Below are 26,466 nucleotides of genomic sequence, written 5' to 3'. Positions count from 1 at the left end.
ATGCCATTAGTGAATGGTATAATCAGTTTCTGAAATTCATCTCACCCACACATCCTCAACCCTCCTTACCATTTCCAGCCCCTTAAGTAATTGTATGACCTAAAAGAAATCAAACATGATTCCTAGTCAGGAAAAAAAAATCAATGATTCCTGCTCTACAAAAATTAGTGGAATACTTCCAATTTTCTGCTGGAAATTATTGCTCTTCACAATTAGTCTAAAAATACAAAATAAAATAATGTAATTAAATCTATATTTGCTTCCCTGCCCCAAAATTAGCTTTAATTGCTTTGCTCTTACATGATGACTAAGAAATAGAAATAAAATTAATTGGATAGATATATCACTATTTTTTTTTTCTACCAACAATATTGTTCAAATCCGTGTTCTTTTTCATGCTGAAATTACCTTTTTATGCTCAAAGTAGAAGCTGACTCTAAAAGGAAAAAGCCAAGCACTGGCAGAAAAATTAGAATTTTGACATAATTCAACAGTAATTTTAAAATACCCTTCCTCTGGATTTAAGTCAAATCTTTTTTTAAAACTATACTCCTGATTTAACAAGAGGCAATGTTATAAATGAAGCAAGCAGCATATATACATGAGCATTATTTTCTGTAGATTTAGCTGTTTTCTTAAGTTCAATCTCTAACAGAAATAGAACATTGGTTTTCTTACCTTTTTCCCCTTACACACGTGATAAGGGACAGACTTCCCTGTGCTTACTCATGATGCTTGCTGCACCACCAGCCAGTCCTGCTGATTCAGTATGCCCTATTTGATCCTAAAGAAAAAAAAACAAAACAAAACACATTGCTCATTATATTTGCTAAAGCAATAAGCCCTAATTTTCTTCATATAAACCTATCACAGCCAGACAAATGAAAGCTATGGGGCTTAAATAATAAATTACATCTTCAGATTCAAAGACCTGGCCACTATGAAATGCAGCAGACACATTTTACTGTCTAAGAAGGCCAAAGGTTAAACGCTGCATAAACAGTTAAGAATTTTCGAATATTTTTTATTTTCAGTGGATAATACAAAATAAAACCTCAGAGGCAGGCACTTTCTACCCAATGGTTTTAACTCTGTTAATTCATAAAAATACCAATTATTTTGTATTACAATAAGCCCTCCGAGAATCCAAAGCTAGCAAAACTGCTGCTTCACTAGAATGTCTTTTTTTTTTTCTGTACATACAGATTTCTTAAATTGAGATTCAGAGGCTTCCTGTTGAGATTTTTATTGCAAAACAACCGTTTTCCTCCAAATGGAGTCTCTTAGGATTCTAGTCTTCCTCCATTGTTTAGAAGCAATGGATCTATTAGCCCAACATTATCCTTACTACTAGTGGTATGCAAAAGACAAAGCTTTCAAAGCTTCCTCAAATGTTATTTCCTTCTTCTGAATATATGACAATATCCATGAAGTTACAGTAGTCCAATTTAAATACTTCTGTAGCTGTTTAGAGAAGATTTGAAAATCTTTAGGAGCCTAATTTAGTCTTGAACAAGATTGGTAATTGTAATCCGAATAAAATTAAGAATCTCATATTACCCATATAAAATATCAAACATATAATCATAGCATTTCAGAACAGGAAAGCATCTTAGAGATGATCTAATGAACATCGCTTAATTTTAAAGATAATATGCACTAAAAGAAATTTTTCTGGCATTATTGTAAATGCAATTCCATTATCTGATGTAAAAATAATGTACTTATTAAAAAATAAGAGAATTTTTAAAAAGCCGAAAACTCAAGTTTCCAGAAACCAATAAAAAATATAGAATGGGGGCGCCTGGGTGGCTCAGTTGGTTGAGTGTCCAACTTCAGCTCAGGTCATGATCTCGCGGTCTGTGAGTTCGAGCCCTGCGTCCAGCTTTGTGCTGACAGCTCAGAGCCTGGAGGCTGCTTCGGATTCTGTGTCTCCCTCTCTCTCTGCCCCTCCCCTGCTCATGTTCTGTCTCTCTCTCTCTCTCTCTCTGTCAAAAATAAAAATAAACATTAAAAAAATATATATAGAGAGAGAGAGAATGAAAATCTCTGGTGAGGGTCACCTGGGTGGCTCAGTTGATTAAGCATCTAACTCTTGATTTCAGCTCAGGTCAGAATCTCACAGTTCATGAGTTCAAGCTCCATGTCAGGCTCTGCACTGGCAATGGGGAGCATGCTTTGGATTTTCTCTCTCCCTCTCTCTCTCTGCCCCTCCCCCACTCTCTCTCTAAATAAATAAATAAACTTGGGAGGGAAGGAAGGAAGGAAGGAAGGAAGGAAGGAAGGAAGGAAGGAAGGAAGGGACAGAAATTTTCCTATCTTGAAAACTTGAAAAAAAATATGTATTTGTTAAAATTCTAAATGAGAAGTGCTGTTGATGCTAAGAACCAGGCTTACATCTATCAAAGAACTAAATCACATCAGAAGTAGGAAAGGATTATACAAGTAGAAGTACCAAAGTCAAAATGAATGAGGCAAAAGTAAGATCCTCTCCTCTAATATCTACCTAACTGAAGATTTTTTTAAACAAATAAAATTAACTCTATAGACTCCAAGTTAAATCCTGTATGTCTGTATCTATTGTCATGTGTGAGGCAAGTCCAAATAATATTATGTAGCTATCTCAAACATCACAGGTTGTTCTTCTAGAGTTTTATTCTTTTGACCTTTAGCCTCAGCTGGCAAAGCCTCAAGTCTGGTTAAATCCAACTGTCTAACTCCCTGTGTTCCCCTAAGGAGCTTAAATGTGTCTAGAGGAAACTCACACAAGATGGAGACTGTTCTCAAGTTTACATTTATGACTTCACATTACATTTCCCTTAGTCAACCTACTTTCAACCCTGCACCTATTCCTACCTTTTGATATGTCTGGGATTTCTTAATGCAAAGCTTTCATAATTCAATTCTTCCAGAAAATAAACTTTTTGTCTCCTGCAGGACAAGGATAACGTTACTTAGCTACATAATTAGGACAGAATACCAGCATAACTAACCACTTCTTGCACAGACTACCAACCAATTTCTGTTTTCAGCACCACACCTCACCTAAGCCTTCAGAGATCCCTAGAACTTCCATAAGTTTCTCTAAGGTTCTGTGCGGGTGTAGACTTGCTTCTCATCACATCTACAATTTATTGCTTCTTCAGTTCTAAGACCTTTCTTTACTTTTTTCATTCACTGAAAGCTCCCATCCACTGTTGTTTTCCTTTTCTGTTGTTTCTTCCTATCATTTCAGTGCAGTTTTAGGAAGACAAAAAATAAGGGGTGGGGGGGGGCAATCCTTCCTATTTAGCCACAAGTCTTTATTCTTATCTTTGAGAACTGACATATAATGGAATACAATATTGTATTCTTTCTCAAAAGTAGCCTTAAAAGTTGCCAATGTCCTAACAAACTAAGAAATAGTTTAGAAAAACAAAGGGAAAGATAAATAGACAAGCAACCAGTTATGCTTTCCAGATAAGAAACGGTTATCTAGTACTTTTTTACCAGAATGAACACTTTATGGTAGAAGACTTTTCACTGTCTTTTGGCATTATGTAATTGCTTTTTGGAAGGAACAAAAGAAGTTTTGTAAGTGGATGGATATACCACATAAAATACAATATAAAATGCCTTAAATACAGTTCAAGATATGCAGGAAAAAAACTTCAGAACTTCAAGATTCTGCTCAATGTCACCTCCTAATATGAAATTAATAATTGCTTAGTTCTCTATGCTCTCATAACGTACTTACACCTACAACATGTTTTACATTACATGGTAATTTCTCTCTTTGCAATCTGCTGCACTCTACATAACAATAAGCCACTCAAGGCAGGAAACTCTTTTATTCTTACTTTTATCCCAAGACCCCAGCACAGTGCTTGTCATATAGCAGGTATTCAAAATATCCAGGATGATTTAATTAAGTATAGCATATAACACACCTCCCATGGCAAGGATTCCAAATAAAAAGCTCTTAATTACATCTACCTCCTTCTATTTCTACAACTGCCTTATTTTAGGCCCTCATCAGTTCTCACCTTATCCCCTTCCTATGTCACCTACTTAATAGACACATCTGGATGTCAGTGATGGGTCTTCATTTGTCACAACTACTACCCAGATTGACTGTGCTTTTCTAGCTAATGAATAAATCCCCTTACTCCTTCCCCTAAGAATGAAGTGTGGTTTTTTAGCATGGCATATAGATCCCTTCAGAACTTGGTCTCTGCTTCTTTTCCAAACTGTTCTCCACTACTTCCCTAAGCTCCAATCATACAAAAATACCCAATTTCTGGTGAGACGCTTTATCATACTTCTCTCTCACTGCATGCTCTATGCCCATACTGAGACACTTTTGCCACTCTTCTTTGCCTAGCTAATTTGCGTTACCACAAGGTTCAACTCAAACTCACTCTCAACTCAACCTGGGAAGCCTTCCCTGATTCTCTGTAGCCTGTTTTAGAAGAGTCACCCTATGCTCGTGTCATGCATGCTCTCTACTAATGGCAGCACTTACCAAATTAATTTACATTGTCAGTATGCCCGTCTACCTCCCCCAATGAACTGTCAGTCCATTGAGAACAAGGACTGTCTTCACTGAGACTGATGAAGTCCATATTTAAGTAATCAATCTCATGATGAAGACTTCTTCCTACCTAATAAATATTTATGGATGTGTGTACTGTGGGAAAAAGAGACAGTAAGTAAATGCAAGAGACAAACAAAAACAGAGAAATTCTCCACTGGAAGAGGAAAAAAAAAGTGACAAGGATTTAAATAATTGGGAATTTTTTTTTTTTTTTAAGTAGGCTCCACACCCAACATGGGGCCTGAACTCATGACCTGGAGATCACGAGTCGCATGTTCCACCAACTGAGCAAGCCAGGTGCAATAACTGGGAAATTTGATCATTACTATATAAACACAGGCCCTTTGACATAACAATTACATTCCAGAGATTTACCTCAAGGAAATAATTAGATAAAGAGAAAAGATATAAACTAAGTTAACTGTTAGACTGGTGTTTAAAATAGTTAAATATTGGGGAAAAAATCTAAATGTCAATTGAAAGCAGCCATTTTAATGGTACAAATTTTATTTATTTATTTATTTTAATTAATTATTTATTTATTTAATTAACCAACTTAACTGACTGAGCCACCCAGGCACCCCAATGTACAAATTTTATAAATTCCCCATGTTTCGGGAAAGTTTTTAAGTCTCTTTTAAGATTTTATTTTTAAGTAACCTCCACACCCAACATAGGGCTCAAACCCACAACCCTGAGATCAAGAGTAGTCATGTGCTCTACTGACTGAGCCAGCCAGGTGTCCCAAAACCTTAAAGTCTTAAGAAATATACACTAAAATATAATACAAAAACTCTCGGTAGTGTTCGGGTGATTTACATTTTTTTCAATCTTCTGTAGCCCTAATTTTTCATGGAATGAATGTTTATTATTTCTGTTTTTTTAAACATTTATTTATTTATTTTGAGAGACAGTGAGCGAGAGAGAGCAAGGGAGGGGCAGAGACAGAGAGACAGAGAGACAGAGAGAGAGAGAGAGAGAGAGAGAGAGAGAATCCCAAGCAGGTTCCACGTTGTCAGCACAGAGCCCGACATGGGGCTGGATCTCAGGTACAGTGAGATTATGACCTAACCTGTAGTCAAGAGTCAGGCTCAACCGACTGAGCCACCCAGGTGCCCCTATTTATTATTTGTTAATAATAGAAAAGAGAATTGAAGATACATGAATTTCAATTACTAAGACCCATGCTACTTAAATTTTTACCTTTGACTATGAAAACTGAAAATGTAACAGGATAGGAAAAAACAAGGATTCTGGACGATTACTTTTCTGGGATTAAATTTTAATTATATATGGGAAAAGAGAGAAAGAAGAATCACTGAAAATTTAAAAACTAAGTTTAAAAAAAATAAACCTATAAGGAAAATGACAGGAATAAAACTGATGTTTAAAATATAAAAATGCAGGGGTGCCTGGGTGGCTCAGTCAGTTAAGCATCAGACTTCGGCTCAGGTCATGATCTCATGGTTGGTGGGTTCAAGCCCCACATCAGGCTCTGTGCTGACAGCTCAGAACCTGGAGCCTGGTTCAGATTCCGTGTCTCCCTTTCTCTCTCTCTGTCCCTCCCCTGCTCATGCTCTGTCTCTCTTTCTCTCAAAAAATGAATAAACATTTATAAATAAATAAACAAACAAATAAATAAATAAATGCAAGCGATTGGGATGCCTGGGTGGCTCAGTCAGTTAAGCGCCTGACTCTTGATTTTGGCTCAGGTCATGATCTCACGGTTCATGGGATCAAGCCCCACATCAGGCTCTGTGCTGACAGTGCAGAGCCTGCTTAGGGTTCTCTCTCTCTCTCTTGCTCCTCCTTCCCCAGCTCACATTCTCTCAAAATAAATAAACATTTTTTAAAATGCAAGCGATTTATAGGAAGCCCTTGTATGGACATGTTTATAACAGAAGAGATGTATGAAGGTAATACAGATCTTTCTCAACTTACAATGGGATTATGTCCCAATAAACTAAACATAAGTTGAACAGATCATTAGGTCAAAAACACATTTAATACACCTAACCTACTGAACATCACTGTTTAGCCTAGCCTACTTTAAAAATGCTCAGAACACTTACATTAGCCTACAGGTGGGCAGAATCATCTAACACAAATCCTATTTTATAACAAAGTGTTGAATAACTCATGTAACTCAGTGAATACTGTACTGAAAGTGAAAAACAGAATGGTTGAATAGGTACAGAATGGTTGTAAGTGTACTGGCTCATTATCCTTGCAATCACATGGCTGACTGGCAGCCATGGCTCACTGCTGCTGCCCAGCATCCCAAGAGAATATCATACCACATATTACAAGCCTGGGAAGGAATAAAAATTCAAAATCTGAAGTATGGTTTCTACTAAATGTGTATTGCTTTAGAATGAACCTAAAGTCAAAAAATCATTATGTCAAACCACTATTAAATAGGGAAAAGACTGTCATTCCCAAAATCCTGGCCACAGGTTAAAATAGAAGAAGAAAACAAGGATAAACTAGAAAGTGTTCTCATTTAAATAGTGTTTCCTATCTTGGCTCTGATTAATACTATTTACCATAGAACAAATTCAGTATCTGCTTAGTAACCAAACTTTTTAACATTTCCACCAGTAAGTCTGACAAGGAGTTGAACTCAGTATGTACAAAATTGCATTCAATTTTCCAAAGTAATTTTCTTTGTTCCCTATCCAAGACTCTCAAATTAGGTGTGGCAGATTGTATTTGCAAAGACAGCTGCTACATTATCTCCCATCCCACATGATCTTCTTACAGGAGTGGTGAAATCTATGTTCCCTTCTTCTAAACATGGGCAGACCTTCATGACTACCTTAACTAACAGAGCAAAACTTCCAAAGCTAGGTCACAAAAACACAGTTTCTGCCTGGTCTTTTTGGGATACTCACTCGTGGAATCCAGCTATCATACCAGAGAGACCACATGGAAAGGCCACATGTAGATGATTTTGCCCATGAACCTTTACATATATGAACAAGCCTCAAGAGGAGCAAACACCTCAGGCAAGCCCCAGCCACTGTCTGACTACAACTTCATGAAAACCCTGAGTACCACCCAGCTGATCCCAGCCAATCCCCAGAAGCAAAAGAGATAATAATTATTGTTTATTGTATTTTATTTTTTTATTTTTTTAATTTACATCCAAATTAGTTACCATAAAGTGCAATAGTGATTTCAGGAGTAGATTCCTTAATGCCCCTTACCCATTTAGCCCATCCCCCCTCCCACAACCCCTCCAATGATTCTCTGTTTGTTCTCCATATTTAAGAGTCTCTTATGTTTTGTCCTCTTCCCTGTTTTTATATTTTTGCTTCCCTTCCCTTATGTTTATGTGTTTTGTATCTTAAATTCCACATATGAGTGAAGTCATTATGATATTTGTCTTTCTCTAATTTCACTTAACAAAGTACACTCTAGATCCATCCACATAGTTGCAAATGGCAAGATTTCATTCTTTTTGATTGCCGAGTAATACTCCATTATATATACATATATATACACACACTATATATTATATATACATATATATGTATAATATTCCATTTACATATGTATATACTATATATACACATGTATGTGTATATATGTGTATATATTATATATGTATATATGTATATATATGTGTGTATATATATATAATACTCCATATATACATGTATAATACTCCATACACACACACACACACACACACATCCCACATCTTCTTTATCCATTCATCCACCGATGGACATTTGGGCTCTTTCCATACTTTGGCTATTGTTGAAAGTGCTGCTATAAACATTGGGGTTCATGTGTCCCTTCAAAACAGCATACCTGTATCCTGTGGATAAATACCTAGTAGTGCAATTGCTGGGTTATAGGGTAGTTCTATTTTTAATATTTTGAGGAGACTCCATACTATGTTCCAGAGTGGCTGCACCAGCTTGCATTCCCACCAGCAATGCAAAAGAGATACTCTTTCTCCGCATCCTTGCCAACATCTGCTGTTGCCTGAGTTGTTAATGTTAGCCATTCTGATAGGTTTGAGGTGGTATCTCATTGTGGTTTTGATTTGTATTTCTCTGGTGATGAGTGATGTTGAGCATTTTCTCATGTGTCGGTTGTCCATCTGGATATCTTCTTTGGAGAAGTATCTGTTCATGTCTTTTGCCCATTTCTTCACTGGATTATTTGTTTTTTGGGTGTTGAGTTTGAGAAGTTCTTTACAGATTTTGGATACTAACCCTTTATCTGATACGTCATTTGCAAATATCTTCTCCCATTTGGTCAGTTGCCTTTTAGTTTTGCTGACTGTTTCCTTGATGTGCAGAAGCTTTTTATTTTGATGAGGTCCCAATAGTTCATTTTTGCTTTTGTTTCCCTTGCCTCTGGAGACATGTTGAGTAAGAAGTTGCTGCAGCCAAGATCAAAGAGGTTTTTGCCTGCTTTCTCCTTGACGATTTTGTTAAATTATTGTTTTAAGCCACTATGTTTTGGTGTAACTTTATTTTTTAATATATTTTTTTAATTTTTAAGTTTATTTATTTGAGAGAGAAAGCATAGTGGGGAAGAAGCAGAGAGGCAGGGGAAAGAGAGAGAGACAGTGCAGCAGATGTGGGGCTCAAACCCATGAGTTTTGGTGTAATTTATTACATAGCAATAGACACATGTAATAAGTTAGTACTTTGATACTCTTCAACCCAATCTTATATAAATATTCTAAGGAAAAGGGTAAGAACCATAAAAAGGACAGGGAAAAAAGAAGATCCATTGATAGCCTCTTCTCTACTCAACTATTTAGCTGACTCTAAATTTGCATATACTACTAAATAAAACAGCCTTTGAGCTTCTGAGAGTATAGTTTGGGAAATACCTCATTATTCAAGCAAGAAGCTAGGTGAGGGAGGGGATCTTACCTTCTTCCAAAGAAGCTTATTAAAGTTTTCCTCTAAAGGATATATAACATTCTACCAAGTGTTCTGGTAAACACATTTTTCATCTCATCAACTTTCCAGTGCCATTTTAGAACTCCTTACAGATCAGCACCCTGAAACCTATCTAGGTAGCCAGCTCTTTAATGAGTCTATGAATCATATCCACCCAGGTGACAAACTCAAAGCCTTGAATGCCATTCTAGATACTACTTCTCCTCTCCTTCTACCTCTACATTCAGTCTAACACAAAGTTTTACCAATACTGCCTTTTAAACCTTTCAAATCCATACACTTCTCTCCATTTCCACTGGCATATTCCATATCACTGACATCTTTCTGTTGCCCAGATTTTTTTAGAATCCTAACTATTCTCCCTGCCCCCTGTTTTGTGTCCATCTAGCCTGTTCTCTATGCAAATGCAAAACACAAATCTGATTATATTATTTTTGTACTTAACACCACTCAATGGTTCCGACTGCCCTTAAAGTCCATATCTCTAAAACATAGTTCTGTTTGAGTTGGTTTCTGCTTACCTCTTTAGTATGACAACTTCTCTTTATTCTCAGGTTCTTACTCTATGCACTGGTCATTCTAATCAACTGAACTTTTACTTCTTAATCTTGCCCATCTCCATGCCTCCAAACAGACTTTCTACTAATACATGCTACAATATAGATGAACCTTGAAGACATTATGCTAAGTGAAAGGAAGTCAGTCACAAAAGACCGCATACTATATGGCCCTATTTATATGCAATGTCCAGAACAGGCAAATTCTTAGAGACAGGAAGTAGACTAGTGGTTGCCAGAAGCTAGGGAGAGTAGAGAATAGGGAGTTACCTCTAATGGGTACAGGGATTCTTTTCAGTGTGATAAAAATGTTCTGGAATTGGACAGTGGTGATAGTTACACAACTCTGCGAATATACTGAAAACCACTGAATGTATACTTTAAAAGAATGAATCTTGTGATAGGTATGTCAAATATTTATATCTCAGTAAAGCTGTTATTAAAACAAAACATAACAAAATAGACCTTCATACATTTAGGCCTAGAATACTCTGCCCCTTCCACTGTTACTTTACTAATTCTTACTTATCCTCCTTATCCTACCCTACACATTAAATTTTCTATGAAACCCTTCTGGGGGTGACTGGGTGGCTCAGTCAGCTGAGCAACTGACTCTTGATTTCAACTCAGGTCATGATCTCATGGTGGTGAAGTGGTAAGATCGAGCCCCACATCTGGCTCCATGCTGGGCATGGAGCCTGCTTGAGATTCTCTCTCTCCCTCTTCTTCTAGCCCTCCCCAACTTGCATGAGTGTACACATGCGTGCGCTTTCTCTCTCTCTCTCTCAAAAAAAAAAAAAACCTTCTGATCCAAGCCTCAAATAGGTGTCCTTTCTTTTTTAATGTTTATTATTATTTTTGAGAAAGACTGAGAGAGCATGAGCAGGGGGAGGGCAGAGAGAGAGAGGGAAATACAGAATCCAAAGCAGACCCCAGGCTCTGAGCTGTAACGGATGCGGGGCTTGAACCCATGAACTGTGAGATCATGACCTGAGCTGAAGTGGGACACTTAAACTAAGCCACCCAGGTGCCCCATGTCCCTTCTTTCTTGTATAGCTTTTACTTCCTCTATCATAGCACCTTATCAACTGAATTATGAATTTTTTTTAAACTGTTTTGGGGCGCCTGGGTGGCTCAGTCAGTTTAAGCGGCCGACATCGGCTCAGGTCATGATCTCGCGGTCCGGGAGTTCAAGCCCTGCGTTGGGCTCTGTGCTGACAGCTCAGAGCCTGGAGCCTGTTTCGGATTCTGTGTCTCCCTCTCTCTGACCATCCCCCATTCGTGCTCTGTCTCTGTCTCAAAAATAAATAAACATTAAAAAAAAATTTTTTAAAAACTGTTTCTCTCTCCCTTCCAGCCTCCTGTTTCTCAGGATTGGGACTGCTTCTGTCTTATTTATCACTGTATTCATAATATATAGCACAATAATTGGCACACAGTAAGTGTTCACTAAACACTCAGATGCAAAATAAAATAACTAAAGGACTAACTTTCAAAGCACTTCCACCTAGAAAATTTTTCCACACAAAGCAACCCAGAGCTGTGCTTAGACTGCTAAGCTCTTATGTACTTATTTGAAAACCTGTTAATGCTAACATAAAATTATGAATTTGCATATTGAAGAACAGTTCAAACTTTAAACCATGTTTTATCAAGGCTTTCTACCCATGATCTCAACTCTTCAGACGGCTCCCATTAGTTCGATGACTTACCTTTTTTTAACTTTAATTTTATTTATTTATTTTGAGAGAGAGAGAGAGAGAGAGAGAGAGAGAGCTTGGGTGGGGGAGGGGCAGAGAGAGAGAGGAGACAGAGAATCCCAAGCAGTCTCTGTGCTGCCACCGCAGAGCAAGAAAGTGGGGCCTGAACCCATAAATGGCGAGATGATGGCCTGAGCCAAAATCAGGAATCAGACATTTAACCAACTGAGCCATCCAGGCACCCCTGATGACTTTTACCTTTTTTTAAAAGAAAAAGTGCAATTCAAGAGTATCTATGAATACAACCATGGAATGTCGAGCAAAACTGGAACTGGAATTTAATTCCTTGTTATTTTTTTTAATATAATTTATTGTCAAGTTAGCTAACATACATTGTATACAGTGTACTCTTGGTTTCAGGGAACTAGAATTTTAAGACAACCATTACCAAAATATAATAGACTTGCTCCTCAGATGTTTAATTCAAAAACATTTTTTATGAGTAGTCAATAGAGTTTGGTGAGACACCATTTACGCAGAACTCTGGCAAATCCAGGTTCAAATTCATGCTCTAGCACTTAACAGCTATCCATTGCAGGACAGTTTTAATGATGAAGAATGACTTCATATAACATGCCTATTTATCTCATCTTACATCTGATATACAAGTGCTCAATAAATGGTAGCTATTATTCATCATCGAAAAGCTATCTGTGTGCAAGAATTATAAGAGAAAGGAAGAGTATGATTTGAACCATAACACCAACCAGCAGGCTGGTTTGTTTCTACAATTATAATCCATCAGGGCCACTGATCTTAAGTGATCAACTCAAGTGTGAACAATGAAAAGAAATACAGGAACAAAAAAGTAGCCTCACAGTTAAACTTTCTGAAGAGCCTAAGTATATTTGATCCTTAAAAAGCCCATTGAATATCAACACCCTCACAGTGGCAGAAAAAAGAAATGAGATAATCTTTGAGAAGAGCTTTATTCTTGAAGATCAGACCAAAGTACATTAAGAGGGCAGGTTCGGGAGCTGACATTGTTGCTACTCCACATTCACACAAGGCTTCAATTTCCAGGATATCAATCTGGCATCTTTCACAAACATTGAATTCTCAGTCAAGAGCTATTAGAACCAGGTGGTTGTTTTCATCTGGTACACACTAAACAAAAAAGCACAGTTTAAAAAATATTGGGAAATGTGATGGTAACAGATGTACCAAATATACATATGCACTGAAACCCTAAAACAGCAACTGATTTGAGATTGGCACTAAAACAAGGAACATGAACAATTTTCATGTCTGCAGTAATAAGACTCAAGACCATATACATGAATTTGTGTATACATGATATAGGGCAGAAACTATTAAGATATACAACATTGCTAAAGTAGCACATAGATTTTTGTTCCATGACTGGAACCGTTAATTAACTCTATATTAGCCCAAGTCCATACCTTGACTTTCTATTTATTTGTTTTATTTTATTTTACTTTAGAGAGAGAGTGTGTGTGTGTGAGAGAAAGAGAGCGCAAGCACATGAGTGGGGAGAGGAACAGAGGGAGGATGAGACAATCTTAAGCAGGCTTCAGCTCAGTGTGAAGTCTGACAGCAGGGCTTGATCCCATGACCCTGGGATCCTGACTTGAGCCAAAATCAAGAGTTGGACACTCAAACGGCTCAGCTACCAAGGTGCCCCATACCTTGACTTTCTAGACAGTACGTATCTTTTCGATTATCTTGGCCAACAGAATTCTAGACTTGCCTGCCTCTCACCCCATGCAGACATGTAAATTTTTATTACAAGATTAAATACCATGTTCCAGGAAAACTTATTAACCTGACTAGTTTACTAACCAGGTGTGCACTCCTGATCTAAGCTAAATTAATTAGACCCTTCTACACTATTCCTGAGAGATACAGCTGCAATACCTACCTTTAGATTCTGTGAAATATCCTGATATATTTCTATAACTCTTTTTTTCTTAAGCAAATTTTAACTTGCAACAAGAGTATTAACAAATATATACCAAATAGTTTGATATAAATTGAGACAATATGAAAATCATAGTTTCAACCTTAACTGCATACCGAAAATTTCCAAAATCAGATACTAACTCAGATATTCTATAATCTACAAGTAGGTAATAAACAAAAGACAAATTCACTGGGAGGAAGGTCTTATCTTTTGGATCACTGTAGGTAGCAGACTGACAAAGTGTGTATCACCATTTGTATGAACCAAGAGTAATAATAAGAATATATGTAACACTGGATGACTCACTACTAATACTTCACTACAAGTAATATATTTTGCAAAATACCAACTACTGGAAAATTAGCCAAATTGGTAGGTTCTTAAAATTTTATCTTAATACTTGTGGTAAAACTAGATACCATGTATGCTCTTGTTTTGACAACTCTTTGTGAGCATTTAGAGTACTATAACTTGCTTTTAATAACGTCAAATTTAAGAACAAAACATGCACTATCTCAGCCAAAGCTCAGAACTAAGTTGGATGAAACAAGCCCATGCTCAAATTATTTATTCTAATTATGAATACCATGATATTATTTAATGACAATCCAAAGAGACTGTAGGTCTCTACCATTTCTATCTTTGGCTCCCTTTTTCTCTGAAGTCTTCATCTACGATCTCCATACGAATGACTCAGATTTCTCTAACCCTTACCTCTCATTCAAATCTCAGGGCCACAGCTTCACCGATCTGAAATACATTACTTCTCCACTGGATATTTCACTCCACCTCAACGTTCAAATGGTGAACTCTTCAAATCCAAAAAGAATGTAATCTCAAAAGAACTATGTACTCTTAATGTCTCTTCCCTCCCACTCATACCCCATTCTTTTCTGGCTTCTTTCCCCATGTTATCAACATTCAATTAATTATAGTGAATCACATCTCCATCCTTTATAAAAATCCATAACTTATTTGCCATTGAAAACTCTGATTTTTTCCTATTTCATTGACTCTTCCCTCTCAACTTCATTCCTGATTCCTCTCCTTCTACACAATCCTAAATGTTGAAATTCCTCAGAGTTCTGTACTTAGTCCTCTTTTTTTCTCAATATACATACATACATATGTAATACACTGTATATATGTATAATATACCATATATATGTATGTAAACCAAGAATATGCATACACATATATATTTTTTAAGTAGGCTTCACACCGAGCACAGAGCCCAATGTGGGGCTTGAACTCACAACCCCGAGTTCAAGACGTGAGCTGAAATCAAGAGTTGGACACTTAACCGAGTGAGCCACCCAGACGCCCCTCAATTTATATTCTCTTTTAAGGGGATTCTATCTACTACCATTGTCTTAACACCATCTGGTAACAAGTCCCACTTTCCTTTTATCCACTTCAAACCTCTTTTCTGGGTTCCAAACCTACATATACAAGTATCTATTCATGTCTCTGTGTCTCATAGATATCTCAAACTCAATAAGCATATCTACTATGATACTTATCAATGCTGTTTCTTCTCCATTGCTTATATCATCATCTACCCAGTTGTTCACAATACAGTCATTCTCTATCCCTCCCTCTCCATCATGCTCACAATCAACATTCAACCATCACTTAAAATTGATGAAAATCCATTTACTCTATCCATAATCACTACTGAGTCCCTATTATCCCACATCTGGATTACTGAATTAATCTTTTCAATGATCTTCTAAAACTATTTTTTTTTAATTTTTTTTTAACGTTTTATTTATTTTTGAGACAGGGAGAGACAGAGCATGAACAGGGGAGGGTCAGAGAGAGGGAGACAGAATCGGAAACAGGGTCCAGGCTCTGAGCTGTCAGCACAGAGCCCGACGCGGGGCTCGAACTCACAGACCACAAGATCATGACCTGAGCCAAAGTCGGCCGCTTAACCAACTGAGCCACCCAGGCGCCCCCTAAAACTATTTTTGCTACCTCCTCTCCCAATCCATTCTCTACTCAGCAGTTAAGGTAATCTTTCAAAAGAAATAAACAAGGGTCAGCAAGGAAATGAAAAGAGAAATTTTTAAAACGTTGAAACAAATGAAACACAATATAGTTTACAGGGGCAGCAAAAGCATTACTAAGAGGGAAGTTCATAGGGATACAGGCCTAGCTCAAGAAATAACAAAAATTTCAAATAAACAATCGAACTTTACAATTCATGGAAGAAGAAAAAGAAGAAAAATAAGACCAAAGTTTGTAGAATGAATGAAATAAAAAAGATCAGAACAGAAATAAATGGAGACTAAAAAAATTCAAAGTGATCAATGAAATTAAAGTTGGTGCTTTAAAGATAAAGAAAATTAACAAACCTTAAGCTAGACTAACCAAAAAAAAAAAAAAAAAAAAAAAAAGAGGACTCAAATAAATAAAATCAAATATGAAAGAAAAAACAGTACAATCAAAACCACAAAAATAAAAATGATTATAAGAAACTATCAACACTAGGAGCACCTAGGTGGCTCAGTCAGTTAAGCGTATGACTTCACCTCACATAATAAGTAAACTTTCTAAAAATTTTTTTAAAAATAGAGTAGACTAGGAACACGTGGGTGGCTCAGTCGGTTGAGCATCTGACTTCAGCTCAGGTCATGATCTCGTGGTTCATGAGTTCAAGCCCCGCATTGGGCTCTGTGCTGACAGCTCAGAGCCTGGAGCCTGCTTCAGATTCTGTGTCGCCTTCTCTCTCTGCCCACCCCCACTTGTGCTCTCTCTCTGTCTCTCAAAAATAAATAAATGTAAAAATTTTTTAAATTTAAAAATTTAAAAAATAGAGTAGACTAATTACTAGTAAGGAGACTGAATCACCAATCAAAACCTCCCAACAAATTTACAACCAAGAATATTATACCCAGCAAAATCTCACAGCTGGTGGGCTCAAGCCCTGCATTGAGCTCTGTGCTGACAGCTCAGAGCCTGGAGCCTGTTTCAGATTCTGTGTCTCCCTCTCTCTCTGCCCCTCCCCCAATCACACTGTCTCTATCTCTCAAAAATAAAGAAATGTTAAAAAAGAGAGAGGGGAGGAGCAGGGAAGACGGCAGCGTAGGAGGACGCTGGGCTCACCACGTCCTGCTGATCACTTAGATTCCACCCACATCTGCCTAAATAACCCAGAAAACTGCCAGAACACTAGCAGAACGGATTCTCTGGAGCCAAGCATAGACAAGAGGCCCACGGAAGAGGGTAGGAAGGGCAGAGAGGCGGTGCGTGCTACGCGGACTGGCAGGAGGGAGCCGGGGCAGTGGAGGGGCAGCCCGCCGTGCAAGGCAGAGCCCCCGAGTCTGGCTTGCAAAAGCAGAGGGCTGCCAGACTGCATGAGTTCTGACAGCCAGTGGGACTTGACATCTGGAATGTTATAAGTCAACAGCTCTGCTCCGAGAGCGGGAGGGCTAGAGGACAACGGGAGGGAGAGTTGTTGAGCCCCAGAGGACAGAGCTCAGCTTGGCAGGGAACAAAAGTGCTCGCCAGCACCATCTCCCTCGCCCATCCCCCAGCCAAAATCCTGAAGGGAACAAGTTACCGTCACAGAACTTGCTTGCACTGCACAAATACCCAACGCTGTGCTCTGTGGATCCATCCCTCTGAGGGTCTGCCTCCCTCACGGTGCCTCAGGGACCTCCCGAAGCAGACCACCAAAGGCAAAGCGAGCTGAGTCTGCCCCTCCTGCCCCTGTGCACCTTGCAGATCCACCCCAGCTAATACGCCAGATCCCATAGAAGCAGCACCACAAGGCTGGCAGTATGCAAGTAGCACAGACATGAGCCACACCACTCCACACTGAGTCCTGCCTCTGGGAGAGGGGAAGATAAGGTACACACCAGTCTGACTGTGGCCCCAGCGGTGGGCTGGGGGCTGACATCAGGTCTGACTGGGGCCCCGCCCACCAATGCAAGTTACTCCAGACAGCACAGAGGAAGAGCCCTCCAGTTCCGCGCCACTCCAAGGACTATCCAAAATGACAAAACAGAAGAATTCTCCTCAAAAGAAACTCCAGGAAGTAGTGACAGCTAACGAACTGATCAAAAACGATTTAAACAATATAACAGAAAATGAATTTAGAATAATAGTCATAAAATTAATCGCTGGGCTTGAAAAAAAGTATAGAGGACAGCAGAGAATCTATTGCTACAGAGATCAAGGGACTAAAACAATCAGGAGGAGCTAAAAAAAATGCTATAAATGAGCTGCAAAATAAAATGGAGGTGAACACAGCTCGGACTGAAGAGGCAGAGGAGAGAATAGGTGAATTAGAAGATAAAATTATGGAAAAAGAGGAAGCTGAAAAGATAAAAAAATCCAGGAGTATGAGGGGAGAATTGGAGAACTAAGTGATGCGATAAAATGCAATAACATACACATAATTGGGATTCCAGAGGAGGAAGAGAGAGAGAAAGGTGCTGAAGGTGTACTTGAAGAAATCATAGCTGAGAACTTCCCTGATCTGGGGAAGGAAAAAGGCACTGAAATCCAAGAGGCACAGAGAACTCCCTTCAAACATAACTTGAATCGATCTTCTGCACAACATATCATAATGAAACTGGCAAAACACAAGGATAAAGAGAAAATTCTGAGAGCAGCTAGGGATAAACATGCTCTAACATATAAAGGGAGACCAATAAGACTCGTGACCGATCTCTCTACTGAAACTTGGCAGGCCAGGAAGGAATGGCAGGAAATCTTCAATGTGATGAACAGAAAAAAATATGCAGCCAAGAATCCTTTATCCAGCAAGTCTGTTATTTAGAATAGAAGAAGAGATAAAGGTCTTCCTAAACAAACAAAAACTGAAGGAATTCATCACCACTGAACCAGCCCTACAAGAGATCCTAAGGGGGATCCTGTGAGACAAAGTACCAGAGACATCACTACAAGCATGAAACCTGCAGATATCACAATGACGCTAAACCCATATCTTTCTATAATAACACTGAATGTAAATGGACTAAATGCTTCAACCAAAAGACATAGGGTATCAGAATGGATAAAAAAAACAAGACCCATCTATTTGCTGTCTACAAGAGACTCATTTTAGACCTGAGGACACCTTCAGATTGAAAGTGAGGGGATGGAGAATTATCTACCATGCTACTGGAAGTCAAAGAAAGCTGGAGTAGCCATACTTATATCAGACAAACTAGACGTTAAATTAAAGGCTGTAACAAGAGATGAAGAAGGGCATTATATAATAATTACAGGGTCTACCCATCAGGAAGAGCTAACAATTATAAATGTCTATGCGCTGAATATGGGGGTCCCCAAATATATAAAACAATTACTCAAAAACATAAGCAATCTTATTAAGAATGTGGTAATTGCAGAGGACTTTAATACTCCACTTACAACAATGGATAGATCATCTAGACACAGGATCAATAAAGAAACAAGGGCCCTGAATGATACATAGGATTAGATAGACTTGACAGATATATTTAGAACTCTGCATCCCAAAGCAACAGAATATACTTTCTTCTCGAGTGCACATGGAACCTTCTCCAAGATACATCACACCCTGGGTCACAAAACAGCCCTTCATAAGTATACAAGAATTGAGATCATACCATGCATACTTTCAGATCACAATGCTATGAAGCTTGAAATCAAACACAGGAAAAAGTCTGGAAAACCTCCAAAAGCATGGAGGTTAAAGAACACTCTACTAAAGAATGAATTGGTCAACCAGGCAATTAGAAAAGAAATTTTAAAATATATGGAAACAAGTGGAAATGAAAATACAACAATCCAAACGCTTTGGATGCAGCGAAGGCAGTCCTGAGAGGAGAGGAAAATACATTGCAATCCAGGCCTATCTCAAGAAACAAGAAAAATCCCAAATACAAAATCTAACAGCACACCTAAAGGAAATAGAAGCAGAACAGCAAAGACACCCAAAGCGCAGCAAAAGAAGAGAAATAATAAAGAGCAGAGCAGAAATAACAATATAGGATCTAAAAAAACTGTACAGCAGATCAATGACACCAAGAGTTGGTTTCTTGAAAAAATAAACAAAACTGATAAATCTCTAGCTAGGCTTCTCAAAAAGAAAAGGGAGATGACCCAAATAGATAAAATCACGAATGAAAATGGAATGATTACAACCAATCCCTCAGAAATACAAGCAATTATCAGGGGATACTATGAAAAATTATATGCCAACAACCTGAAGAAATGGACAAATTCCTAAACACCCACACACTTCCAAAATTCAATCAGGAGGAAATAGAAAGCTTGAACAGACCCATAACCAGTGAAGAAATTGAATCAGTTATCAAAAACTTCCCAACAAATAAGAGTCCAGGACAAGATGGCTTCTCAGGGGAGTTCTACCAGACATTCAAGGCAGAGATAATACCTATCCTTCTCAAGCTATTCCAAAAAATAGAAAGGGAAAGAAAACTTCCAGACTCATTCTATGAAGCCAGTATTACTTTGATTCCTAAACCAGACAGAGACCCAGTAAAAAAAAGAACTACAGGCCAATATCCGATAGGTATGGATGCAAAAATTCTCAGTAAGATACTAGCAAATTGAATTCAACAGCATATAAAAAGAATTATTCACCATGACCAAGTGGGATTCATTCCTGGGATGCAGGGCTGGTTCAACATTCGCAAATCAATCAATGTGATACTTCACATTAATAAAAGAAAAGATAAGAACCATATGATCCTGTCAATCGATGCAGAAAAAGCACTTGACAAAATTCAGCATCCTTTCTTAATAAAAACCCTCGAGAAAGTCGGGATAGAAGGAACACACTTAAACATCATAAAAGCCATTTATGAAGCCCACAGCTAATATCATCCTCAACGGGGAAAAACTGAGAGCTTTCTCCCTGAGATCAGGAACACAACAGGGATGTCCACTCTCACCGCTGTTGTTTAACATAGTGTTGGAAGTGCTAGCATCAGCAATCAGACAACAAAAGGAAATCAAAGGCATCAAAATTGGCAAAGATGAAGTTAAGCTTTCAGTTTTTTCATATGACATGATATTATACATGGAAAATCCAATAGACTCCACCAAAAGTCTGCTAGAACTGATACATGAATTCAGCAAAGTCACAAGATACAAAATCAATGTACAAAAATCAGTTGCATTCTTATACACTAATGGTGAAGCAACAGAAAGACAAATAAAGAAACTGATCCCATTCACAACTGCACCAAGAAGCATAAAATACCTAGGGATAAATCTAACCAAAGATGTAAAAGATCTGTATACTGAAAACTATAGAAAGCTTATGAAGGAAATTGAAGAAGATATAAAGAAAAGGAAAAACATTCCCTGCTCATGGATTGGAAGAATAAATATTGTCAAAATGTCAATACTACCCAAAGCTATCTACACATTCAATGCAATCCCAATTAAAATTGCACCAGCATTCTTCTCGAAGCTAGAACAAGCAATCCTAAAATCTGTATGGAACCACAAAAGGCCCCGAATAGCCAAAGTAATTTTGAAGAAGAAGACCAAAGCAGGAGGCATCACAATCCCAGACTTCAGCCTCTACTACAAAGCTGTCATCATCAAGACAGCATGGTATTGGCACAAACACAGACACATAGACCAATGGAATAGAATAGAAACCTCAGAACTAGACCCACCAAAGTATGGACAACTAATCTTTGACAAAGCAGGAAAGAATATCCAATGGAAAAAAGACAGTCTCTTTAACAAATGGTGCTGGGAGAACTGGACAGAAACATGCAGAAGGATGAAACGAGACCACTTTCTTACACCATTCACAGAAACAAACAAAATGGATAAAGGACCTGAATGTGAGACAGGAAACCATCAAAACCCTAGAGGAGAAAGCAGGAAAAAACCTCTTTGACCTCAGCCGCAGTAATTTCTTACTTGACACATCCCCAAAGGCAAGGGAATTAAAAGCAAAAATGAATTATTGGGATCTCATCAAGATAAAAAAGCTCCTGCACAGCAAAGGAAATAATCAACAAAACTAAAAGGCAACCAACGGAATGGGAAAAGATATTTGCAAATGACATTTCAGACAAAGGGCTAGTATCCAAAATCTATAAAGAGCTCACCAAACTACACACCCGAAAAACAAATAACCCAGTGAAGAAATGGGCAGAAAACACGAATAGACACATCTCTAAAGAAGACATCCGGATGGCCAACAGGCACATGAAAAGATGTTCAACGTCGCTCCTCATCAGGGAAATACAAATCAAAACCACACTCAGATATCACCTCACGCCAGTCAGAGTGGCCAAAATGAACAAATCAGGAGACTATAGATGCTGGAGAGGTTGTGGAGAAACGGGAACCCTCTTGAACTGTTGGTGGGAATGCAAACTGGTGCAGCCACTCTGGAAAATAGTGTGGAGGTTCCTCAAAAAATTAAAAATAGACCTACCCTATGACCCAGCAGTAGCACTGCTAGGAATTTACCCAAGGGATACAGGAGTATTGATGCATAGGAGCACTTGTACTCCAATGTTTACAGTAGCACTCTCAACAATAGCCAAATTGTGGAAAGAGCCTAAATGTCCATCAACTGACAAATGGATAAGGAAATTGTGGTTTATATACATAATGGAATACTACGTGGCAATGAGAAAGAATGAAATATGGCCTTTATGGAACTGGAGAGTTATGCTAAGTGAAATAAGCCATACAGAGAAAGACAGATACCATATGTTTTCACTCTTATGTGGATCCTGAGAAACTTAACAGAAGTCCATGGGGGAGGGGAAGGAAAAAAAAAAAAAGAGGTTAGAGTGAGAGAGAGCCAAAGCATAAGAGACTCTTAAAAACTGAGAATGGGGCGACTGTGTGGCTCAGTTGGTTAAGCGTCCGACTTCAGCTCAGGTCACGATCTCACAGTCCGTGAGTTCGAGCCCCGCGTCAGGCTCTGGGCCGATGGCTCAGAGCCTGGAGCCTGCTTCCGATTCTGTGTCTCCCTCTCTCTCTGCCCCTCCCCCGTTCATGCTCTGTCTCTCTCTGTCTCAAAAATAAATAAACGTTAAAAAAAAATTTTTTTAAAAAACTGAGAACTGAGGGTTGATGGGGTGAGGGGGGGAGGGTGGGTGATGGGTATTGAGGATCCCCATCTTTTGGGATGAGCACTGGGTGTTGTATGGAAACCAATTTGACAATAAATTTCATATTAAAAAAAATAATAATAAAAACAAAATAGTCAAAAAATAAAAAAAAATAAAATAAAACCTTTATAGTGAGCAGAGGGAAAAAAAAAGAGAGGGGAGGAGGAGCCAAGATGGCAGAACAGCATGGAAATTTTTGTCTTGCATCCATGAAATACAGCCAAATCAACACTAAACTATCCTGCACACCTAGAAAACTGATTTGAGGATTAACACAACAATCTGCACAACCTAAACTACAGAACTCAGCAGGTACACAGTGCAGAAAGGTGAACTGGGGGAGAGGGGTCGTGGAGGGCAGGGAGCTGTGTTTGCTTGTGGAAAGAGGATGGAGACTGTGGGGGGGGGGGAAGAGTACGGGAAAAGCACACCCCCAAAAGCAGCTAGAGAGAAAGTGGGAACAGCCACAGGGACTGAACTAAAAAGGGAGAAAGAAAGGAGGGGGTTTAAATTCCATTAAGACTCTATAAACAGGGGGAGTACAGAGTCTAAAACTCTGCAGCTAGATACCAGGCAATGCTCTGGTGAGAAGGGCGAATCCCCAGGAGCAGAGTAAAGTCCAGGGGTCCTCAGGACACACAGGAAGAGGCAGTTCCCCTGCTGGGAGGAAATTTGGTAGAGGCTGTGTTCCCCGCCTCCCCCCCCCCCAGCCACAGGCAAAGGCCCCAGTGGACCCCAGAGAACAACCACATTCGCTGGTGCTGGAACATGGTCGTTAAGGATGAAGCCTGGTGCCAGATGTGTGTTGTGATTTACCATAAGCACTGAAACGCTGCTGCTACACGATCACATGAGTTTTTCTGGGCATCCGCAGTCTCTGGGCATCAGCAGCAGCATGGTCCCATGAACGTTCCCAGGTGCAGCCGGCACCTGGCCACTGCTCGGTGAGACCATGTCACAGAGAAGCAGAATGGGTCAAAGCCACAGTCCCTCATAAGTAAAGGGTCAGAAAAACAACCCCATCTGAGATAAAACTCAGGAGGCAGATGCCACCTGGGGCTTGGTCACAGACAGTATAAAAGCAGGGATTGGATGGAAGCTGGAGACAAAGAATGGGTGCGTGATTGCAGATAGGGCAGAAGAGAGTTCCGATACTAAAGACTGAGTAGTTGGAGGACACCATTTTCACCCATCTCAACCATGTGTATACACACCTACAAGCGCCACAACAATCCACCCCAGTAAGCTAAGCAGCGCCATCCAGTGGAGAATGGAGCTGTTAAACTAAGCCCCGCCAAAGTGGGCCAAACTCGCTCTTCAGGAACACCACAAGTTTCCCTGCCTAGTTTATGGACTATAAAGTGCTTCATACTTTGACTTCTAGGGAAAACGATATAATTTCCATCGTATTTCAGTCTGTTCACTGGTCCATCCATTCAATTTTTTTTTTCATTTCTTGTCTTTTTCTTTAATACAGAAAGAGAAGAGTTTATACTTTCAATTTTTATTGAAAATATTTTTAATTTTTTCCTACTATATTTTTATTTTTTTGTAAATTTTTCAAATTCTGTTTTACTTCCATCATTTCATTTTATTCTATTTCACTGTATTCATTTTTTCAAATATGCAAACATTTTCCTTCCCCCCCCCCCGTTTTTCTGTAATCTATCAAGCCCCTTTCAACACCCACACCAAAACACACCTAGGATCTAACATCATTTATTTGATTTGCGTTTGTGTGTTGTTTTCAATTTTTTAATTTTGATTTTTTGTTTAATTTTAATTTATTTTTTACCTCATTAATTCCTTTATTTCCTTCAAAATGGCGAAACAAATTCACCCCAAAAGAAAGAACAGGAAGAAACGACAGCCAGGGACTTTACCAACACAAATACAAGCAAGATGTCTGGACCAGAATTTAGAATCACGATAATAAAAATATAACTGGGGTCAAAAATAGATTAGAATCCCTTTTTGCAGACATAAAAGAAGTAAAAGCTAGTCAAGATGAAATAAAAATTGCTGTAACTGAGCTGCAATCTCAAATAGATGCTATAGCAGCTAGAATAGATGAAGCAGAGCAGTGAATCAGCGATGAGGACAAACTTACAGAGAATAACGAAGTAGACAAAAAGAGGAAGACTCAGACAAAAGAGCATGATTTAAGAATTAAAGAAATCAGTGACTCATTAAAAAGGAACAACATCAGAATCATAGGGGTCCCAGAGAGGAAGAGAGAGAACAGGGGTAGAAGGTTCATGTGAGCAAATCATAGCAGAACACTTTCCTAACCTGGGGAAAGACACCAACATCAAAATTCAGGAAGCACAAAGGACTCCCATTAGATTCATCAAACACCACCCATCAACAAGGCACATCATCAAATTCACAAAATACTCTGGCAAGGAAAGAATCATGAAAGCAGCAAGGGAACAAAAATCCTTAACCTACAAGGGAAGACAGATCATGTTTGCAGCAGACCTATCCACAGAAACTTGGCAGGCCAGATAAGAGTGCCAGGATATATTCAATGTGCTGAACTGGAAAAATATGCAAGCAAGAATTCCTTATCCAGCAAGGCTGACATTCAATATAGAAGGAGACATTAAAAGTTTCCCAGACAAAAATTAAACGAGTTTGTGACCACTAAACCAGCCCTGCAAGACATTTTAATGGGGACTCTCTGATGGGAGAAAAGACAAAAGAAAAGAAAAGAGAAAAAGAAAAGAAGAGAAGAGGAAAAAGAAAAAGAAAAAGAAAAAGAAAAAGAAAAAGAAAAAGAAAAAGAAAAAGAAAAAGACAAGACAAGACAAGACAAGACAAGACAAGACAAGAAAAGAAAAGAAAAGAAAAGAAAAGAAAAAGGAAAAAAAATACCAAAAGCAACAAAGACTAGAAAGGACCAGAGAACACCACCAGACACTCCAACTCTCCAAGAAACATGATGGCAATAAATTCGTATCTTTCAGTATTCACTCTAAACGTCAATGGACTAAATGCTCCAATCAAAAGACATAGGATAACAGAATGGATAAGAAAACAAGATCCATCTATATGCTGTTTACAAGAGACCCACTTTAGACCTAAAGACACCTTCAGATTCAAAGTAAGGGGATGGAGAACCATCTATCATGCCAATGGCCGACAAAAAAAAAGCCAGAGTAGCCATACTTATATCAGACAATGTAGACTTTAAAATAAAGACTGTAACAAGAGATGAAGAAGGGCATGATATCATAATTAAGGGGTCTACCCACCAAGAAGACCTAACAATTGCAAACATTTATGTGCCAAATGTGTGAGCACCCAAATCCAAAGTATATAAATCAATTAACCACAACCATAAAGAAACTCATTGATAATAATACCATAACAATAAGGGACTTCAACACCCCACTTACAACAATAGACATATCATCTAAACAGAAAATCAACAAGGAAACAATGGCTTTGAATAACACATTGGAACAGATGGACTTAACAGATATATTCAGAACATTTCAGCCTAAAGCAGCAGAATATACATTCTTCTCCAGTGCACATGGAACGTTCTCTAGAATACATCACATACTGGCACACAAATCAGCCCTCAAGAAGTACAA

The 26,466-nt window shown here is 38.5% G+C and overlaps 1 protein-coding gene across 2 annotated transcripts in view; it reads right to left on the bottom strand.

Moving 5' to 3' along the window:
* ZFYVE9 (zinc finger FYVE-type containing 9) overlaps nucleotides 1-26,466 on the bottom strand; it is a 214,321-nt gene that overhangs the window by 138,146 nt on the left and 49,709 nt on the right. For both annotated transcript variants that reach the window (XM_042997157.1, XM_042997158.1), the window contains exon 2: nucleotides 679-784. The gene's annotated coding sequence lies outside the window, so the exon portion shown is untranslated. The remainder of the gene's footprint in view (nucleotides 1-678; nucleotides 785-26,466) is intronic.

Source organism: Panthera tigris, chromosome C1, assembly GCF_018350195.1.
Source record: "Panthera tigris isolate Pti1 chromosome C1, P.tigris_Pti1_mat1.1, whole genome shotgun sequence".
NCBI classification, from domain to species: Eukaryota; Metazoa; Chordata; class Mammalia; order Carnivora; family Felidae; genus Panthera; species Panthera tigris.
Note: the sequence above shows the minus strand (reverse complement) of the source record. Positions and strands in the feature narration are given on the sequence as shown.